General features: G+C 55.1%; 1 long non-coding RNA gene across 45 annotated transcripts; it reads left to right on the plus strand.

Moving 5' to 3' along the window:
* The first annotated feature begins 224 nt into the window (after positions 1-224).
* On the plus strand, positions 225-4774 carry LOC127923085 (uncharacterized). 45 transcript variants are annotated; one of them, XR_008113267.1, is made up of 3 exons: positions 225-317; positions 3835-3933; positions 4529-4773. It is a non-coding gene; the product is annotated as an uncharacterized LOC127923085 (long non-coding RNA). The 45 variants fall into 45 exon arrangements; XR_008113260.1 differs by having other exon boundaries at positions 3835-3900; XR_008113272.1 differs by having other exon boundaries at positions 225-284.
* The last annotated feature ends 328 nt before the right edge of the window (positions 4775-5102 follow it).

A 5102-nucleotide genomic window follows, 5' to 3' on the forward strand; every position in this document is an offset into this window, starting at 1 on the left:
CCTAGTGGTTAGAGTGTAGAGCGGCAGGGTAGCCTAGTGGTTAGAGTGTAGAGGTGGCAGGGTAGCCTAGTGGTTAGAGTGTAGAGGTGGCAGGGTAGCTAGTGGTTAGAGTGTAGGGGCCCAGGGTAGCCTAGTGGTTAGAGTGTAGAGGTGGCAGGGTAGCCTAGTGGTTAGAGTGTAGGGGCGGCAGGGTAGCCTAGTGGTTAGGAGTGTGTAGGGGCGCAGGGTAGCCTAGTGGTTAGAGTGTAGAGGTGGCAGGGTAGCCTAGTGGTTAGAGTGTAGAGGTGGCAGGGTAGCCTAGTGGTTAGAGTGTAGAGGTGGCAGGGGTAGCCTAGTGGTTAGAGTGTAGAGGTGGCAGGGTAGCCTAGTGGTTAGAGTGTAGAGGTGGCAGGGTAGCCTAGTGGTTAGAGTGTAGAGGTGGCAGGGTAGCCTAGTGGTTAGAGTGTAGAGGTGGCAGGGTAGCCTAGTGGTTAGAGTGTAGAGGTGGCAGGGTAGCCTAGTGGTTAGAGTGTAGAGGTGGCAGGGTAGCCTAGTGGTTAGAGTGTAGAGGTGGCAGGGTAGCCTAGTGGTTAGAGTGTAGAGGTGGCAGGGTAGCCCTAGTGGTTAGAGTGTAGAGGTGGCAGGGTAGCCTAGTGGTTAGAGTGTAGAGGTGGCAGGGTAGCCTAGTGGTTAGAGTGTAGAGGCGGCAGGGTAGTCTAGTGGTTAGAGTGTAGAGGTGGCAGGTAGCCTAGTGGTTAGAGTGTAGAGGTGGCAGGGTAGCCTAGTGGTTAGAGTGTAGAGGTGGCAGGGTAGCCTAGTGGTTAGAGTGTGAGGTGGCAGGGTAGCCTAGTGGTTAGAAGTGTAGAGGTGGCAGGGTAGTCTAGTGGTTAGAGTGTAGAGGTGGCAGAGGTAGCCTAGTGGTTAGAGTGTAGAGGTGGGTAGCCTAGTGGTTAGAGTGTAGAGGTGGCAAGGGTAGCCTAGTGGTTAGAGTGTAGAGGTGGCAGGGTAGCCTAGTGGTTAGAGTGTAGAGGTGGCAGGGGTAGCCTAGTGGTCAGAGTGTAGAGGTGGCAGGGTAGCCTAGTGGTTAGAGTGTAGAGGTGGCAGGGTAGCCTAGTGGTTAGAGTGTAGAGGTGGCAGGTAGCCTAGTGGTTAGAGTGTAGAGGTGGCAGGGTAGCCTAGTGGTTAGAGTGTAGAGGTGGCAGGGTAGCCTAGTGGTTAGAGTGTAGAGGTGGCAGGGTAGCCTAGTGGTCAGAGTGTAGAGGTGGCAGGGTAGCCTAGTGGTTAGAGTGTAGAGGTGGCAGGGTAGCCTAGTGGTTAGAGTGTAGAGGTGGCAGGGTAGCCTAGTGGTTAGAGTGTAGAGGTGGCAGGGTAGCCTAATAGTGGTTAGAGTGTAGAGGTGGCAGGGTAGCTAGTGGTTAGAGTGTAGAGGTGGCAGGGCAGCCTAGTGGTTAGAGTGTAGAGGTGGCAGGGTAGCCTAGTGGTTAGAGTGTAGAGGTGGCAGGGTAGCCTAGTGGTTAGAGTGTAGAGGTGGCAGGGTAGCCTAGTGGTTAGAGTGTAGAAGGTGGCAGGGTAGCCTAGTGGTTAGAGTGTAGGGCGGCAGTGTAGCCCTAGTGGTTAGAGTGTAGGCGGCAGGGTAGCCTAGTGGTTAGAGTGTAGAGGCGGCAGGGTAGCCTAGTGGTTAGAGTGTGAGGCGGCAGAGGTAGCCCTAGTGGTTAGAGTGTAGAGGCGGCAGGGTAGCCTAGTGGTTAGAGTGTAGAGGCGGCAGGGTAGCCTAGTGGTTAGAGTGTAGGCGGCAGGGTAGCCTAGTGGTTAGAGTGTAGAGGTGGCAGGGTAGCCTAGTGGTTAGAGTGTAGAGGTGGCAGGGTAGCCTAGTGGTTAGAGTGTAGAGGAGGCAGGGTAGCCTAGTGGTTAGAGTGTAGAGGTGGCAGGGTAGCCTAGTGGTTAGAGTGTAGAGGTGGCAGGAGTAGTCTGAGTGGTTAGAGTGTAGAGGTGGCAGGGTAGCCTAGTGGTTAGAGTGTAAGGGTGGCAGAGGGTAGCCTAGTGGTTAGAGTGTAAGATTGTGGAGGGTAGCCTAGTGGTTAGAGTGTAGAGGTGGCAGGGTCAGCCTAGTGGTTAGAGTGTAGAGGTGGCAGGGTAGCCTAGTGGATTTAGAGCGTAGAGGTGGCAGGGTAGCCTAGTGGTTAGAGCGTAGAGGTGGCAGGGTAACCTAGTGGTCAGGAGCGTGAGAGGTGGCGAGGTAGCCTAGTGGTTAGAGTGTAGAGGTGGCAGGGTAACCCTAGTGGTTAGAGTGTAGAGGTGGCAGGGTAGCCTAGTGGTTAGAGTGTAGAGGTGGCAGGGTAGCCTAGTGGTTAGGGAGTGTAAGGTGGCAGGGTAGCCTAGTGGTTAGAGTGTAGAGGTGGCAGGGTAGCCTAGTGGTTAGAAGTGTAGAGGTGGCAGGGTGCCTAGTGGTTAGAGCGTAGAGGTGGCAGGGTAGCCTAGTGGTTAGAGCGTAGAGGTGGCAGGGTAACCTAGTGGTCAGATCAATAGAGTGGCAGGATGAGCCCTAGTGGTCAGAGTGTAGAGGTGGAAGCAACTAGTGGTTGAAGTGTAAGAGGTGGCAGAAGAGTATACAATTGGTTAGAGTGTGAGTCTTGGGAGTAGCCTAGTGGTTTAGAGTGTAGAGGTGGCAGGGTAGCCTAGTGGTTGGGAAGTGTAGAGGTGGCAGGGTAGCCTAGTGGTTAGAGTGTAGAGGTGGCAGGGTAGCCTGGTGGTTAGAGTGTAGAGGTGGCAGGGTAGCCTGGTAGTTCAGAGCGTAGAGGTGGCAGGAGTAGCCTAGTGGTTAGAGCGTAGAGGTGGCAGGAGGGTAACCTAGTGGTCAGAGTGTAGAGGTGGCAGGGTAGCCTAGTGGTTAGAGTGTAGAGGCGGCAGGGTAACCTAGTGGTTAGAGTGTAGAGGTGGCAGGGTAGCCTAGTGGTTAGAGTGTAGAGGTGGCAGGGTAGCCTAGTGGTTAGAGTGTAGAGGTGGCAGGGTAGCCTAGTGGTTAGAGTGTAGAGGTGGCAGGGTAGCCTAGTGGTTAGAGTGTAGAGGTGGCAGGGTAGCCTAGTGGTCAGAGTGTAGAGGTGGCAGGGTAGCCTAGTGGTCAGAGTGTAGAGGTGGCAGGGTAGCCTAGTGGATAGAGTGTAGAGGTGGCAGGGTAGCCTAGTGGTCAGAGTGTAGAGGCGGCAGGGTAGCCTAGTGGTTAGAGTGTAGAGGTGGCAGGGTAGCCTAGTGGTTAGAGTGTAGAGGTGGCAGGGTAGCCTAGTGGTTAGAGTGTAGAGGTGGCAGGGTAGCCTAGTGGTTAGAGTGTAGAGGTGGCAGGGTAGCCTAGTGGTTAGAGTGTAGAGGTGGCAGGGTAGCCTAGTGGTTAGAGTGTAGAGGTGGCAGGGCAGCCTAGTGGTTAGAGTGTAGAGGGCAGGGTAGCCTAGTGGTCAGAGTGTAGAGGTGGCAGGGTAGCCTAGTGGTCAGAGTGTAGAGGTGGCAGGGTAGCCTAGTGGTCAGAGTGTAGAGGTGGCAGGGTAGCCTAGTGGTCAGAGTGTAGAGGTGGCAGGGTAGCCTAGTGGTCAGAGTGTAGAGGTGGCAGGGTAGCCTAGTGGTTAGAGTGTAGAGGTGGCAGGGTAGCCTAGTGGTTAGAGTGTAGAGGTGGCAGGGTAACCTAGTGGTTAGAGTGTAGAGGTGGCAGGGTAGCCTAGTGGTTAGAGTGTAGAGGTGGCAGGGTAGCCTAGTGGTTAGAGTGTAGAGGTGGCAGGGTAGCCTAGTGGTTAGAGTGTAGAGGTGGCAGGGTAGCCTAGTGGTCAGAGTGTAGAGGTGGCAGGGTAGCCTAGTGGTCAGAGTGTAGAGGTGGCAGGGTAGCCTAGTGGTTAGAGTGTAGGGGCGGCAGGGTAGCCTAGTGGTTAGAGTGTAGAGGTGGCAGGGTAGCCTAGTGGTTAGAGTGTAGAGGTGGCAGGGTAGCCTAGTGGTCAGAGTGTAGAGGTGGCAGGGTAGCCTAGTGGTCAGAGTGTAGAGGTGGCAGGGTAGCCTAGTGGTCAGAGTGTAGAGGTGGCAGGGTAGCCTAGTGGTTAGAGTGTAGAGGTGGCAGGGTAGCCTAGTGGTCAGAGTGTAGAGGTGGCAGGGTAGCCTAGTGGTTAGAGTGTAGAGATGGCAGGGTAGCCTAGTGGTCAGAGTGTAGAGGAGGCAGGGTAGCCTAGTGGTCAGAGTGTAGAGGTGGCAGGGTAGCCTAGTGGTCAGAGTGTAGAGGTGGCAGGGTAGCCTAGTGGTTAGGAGTGTAGAGGTGGCAGGGTAGCCTAGTGGTTAGAGTGTAGAGGTGGCAGGGTAGCCTAGTGGTTAGAGTGTAGAGGCGGCAGGGTAGCCTAGTGGTTAGAGTGTAGAGGTGGCAGGGTAGCCTAGTGGTTAGAGTGTAGAGGCGGCAGGGTAGCCTAGTGGTTAGAGTGTAGAGGTGGCAGGGTAGCCTAGTGGTTAGAGTGTAGAGGCGGCAGGGTAGCCTAGTGGTTAGAGTGTAGAGGAGGCAGGGTAGCCTAGTGGTTAGAGTGTAGAGGTGGCAGGGTAGCCTAGTGGTTAGAGTGTAGAGGTGGCAGGGTAGCCTAGTGGTTAGAGTGTAGAGGTGGCAGGGTAGCCTAGTGGTTAGAGTGTAGGGGCGGCAGGGTAGCCTAGTGGTTAGAGTGTAGAGGTGGCAGGGTAGCCTAGTGGTTAGAGTGTAGAGGTGGCAGGGTAGCCTAGTGGTTAGAGTGTAGAGGTGGCAGGGTAGCCTAGTGGTTAGAGTGTAGAGGTGGCAGGGTAGTCTAGTGGTTAGAGTGTAGAGGTGGCAGGGTAGCCTAGTGGTTAGAGTGTAGAGGTGGCAGGGTAGCCTAGTGGTTAGAGTGTAGAGGTGGCAGGGTAGCCTAGTGGTTAGAGTGTAGAGGTGGCAGGGTAGCCTAGTGGTTAGAGTGTAGAGGTGGCAGGGTAACCTAGTGGTTAGAGTGTAGAGGTGGCAGGGTAGCCTAGTGGTTAGAGTGTAGAGGTGGCAGGGTAGCCTAGTGGTTAGAGTGTAGAGGTGGCAGGGTAGTCTAGTGGTTAGAGTGTAGAGGTGGCAGGGTAGCCTAGTGGTTAGAGTGTAGAGGTGGCAGGGTAGC

Source organism: Oncorhynchus keta, unplaced genomic scaffold (assembly GCF_023373465.1).
Source record: "Oncorhynchus keta strain PuntledgeMale-10-30-2019 unplaced genomic scaffold, Oket_V2 Un_contig_28289_pilon_pilon, whole genome shotgun sequence".
In the NCBI taxonomy this organism is placed as follows: Eukaryota; Metazoa; Chordata; class Actinopteri; order Salmoniformes; family Salmonidae; genus Oncorhynchus; species Oncorhynchus keta.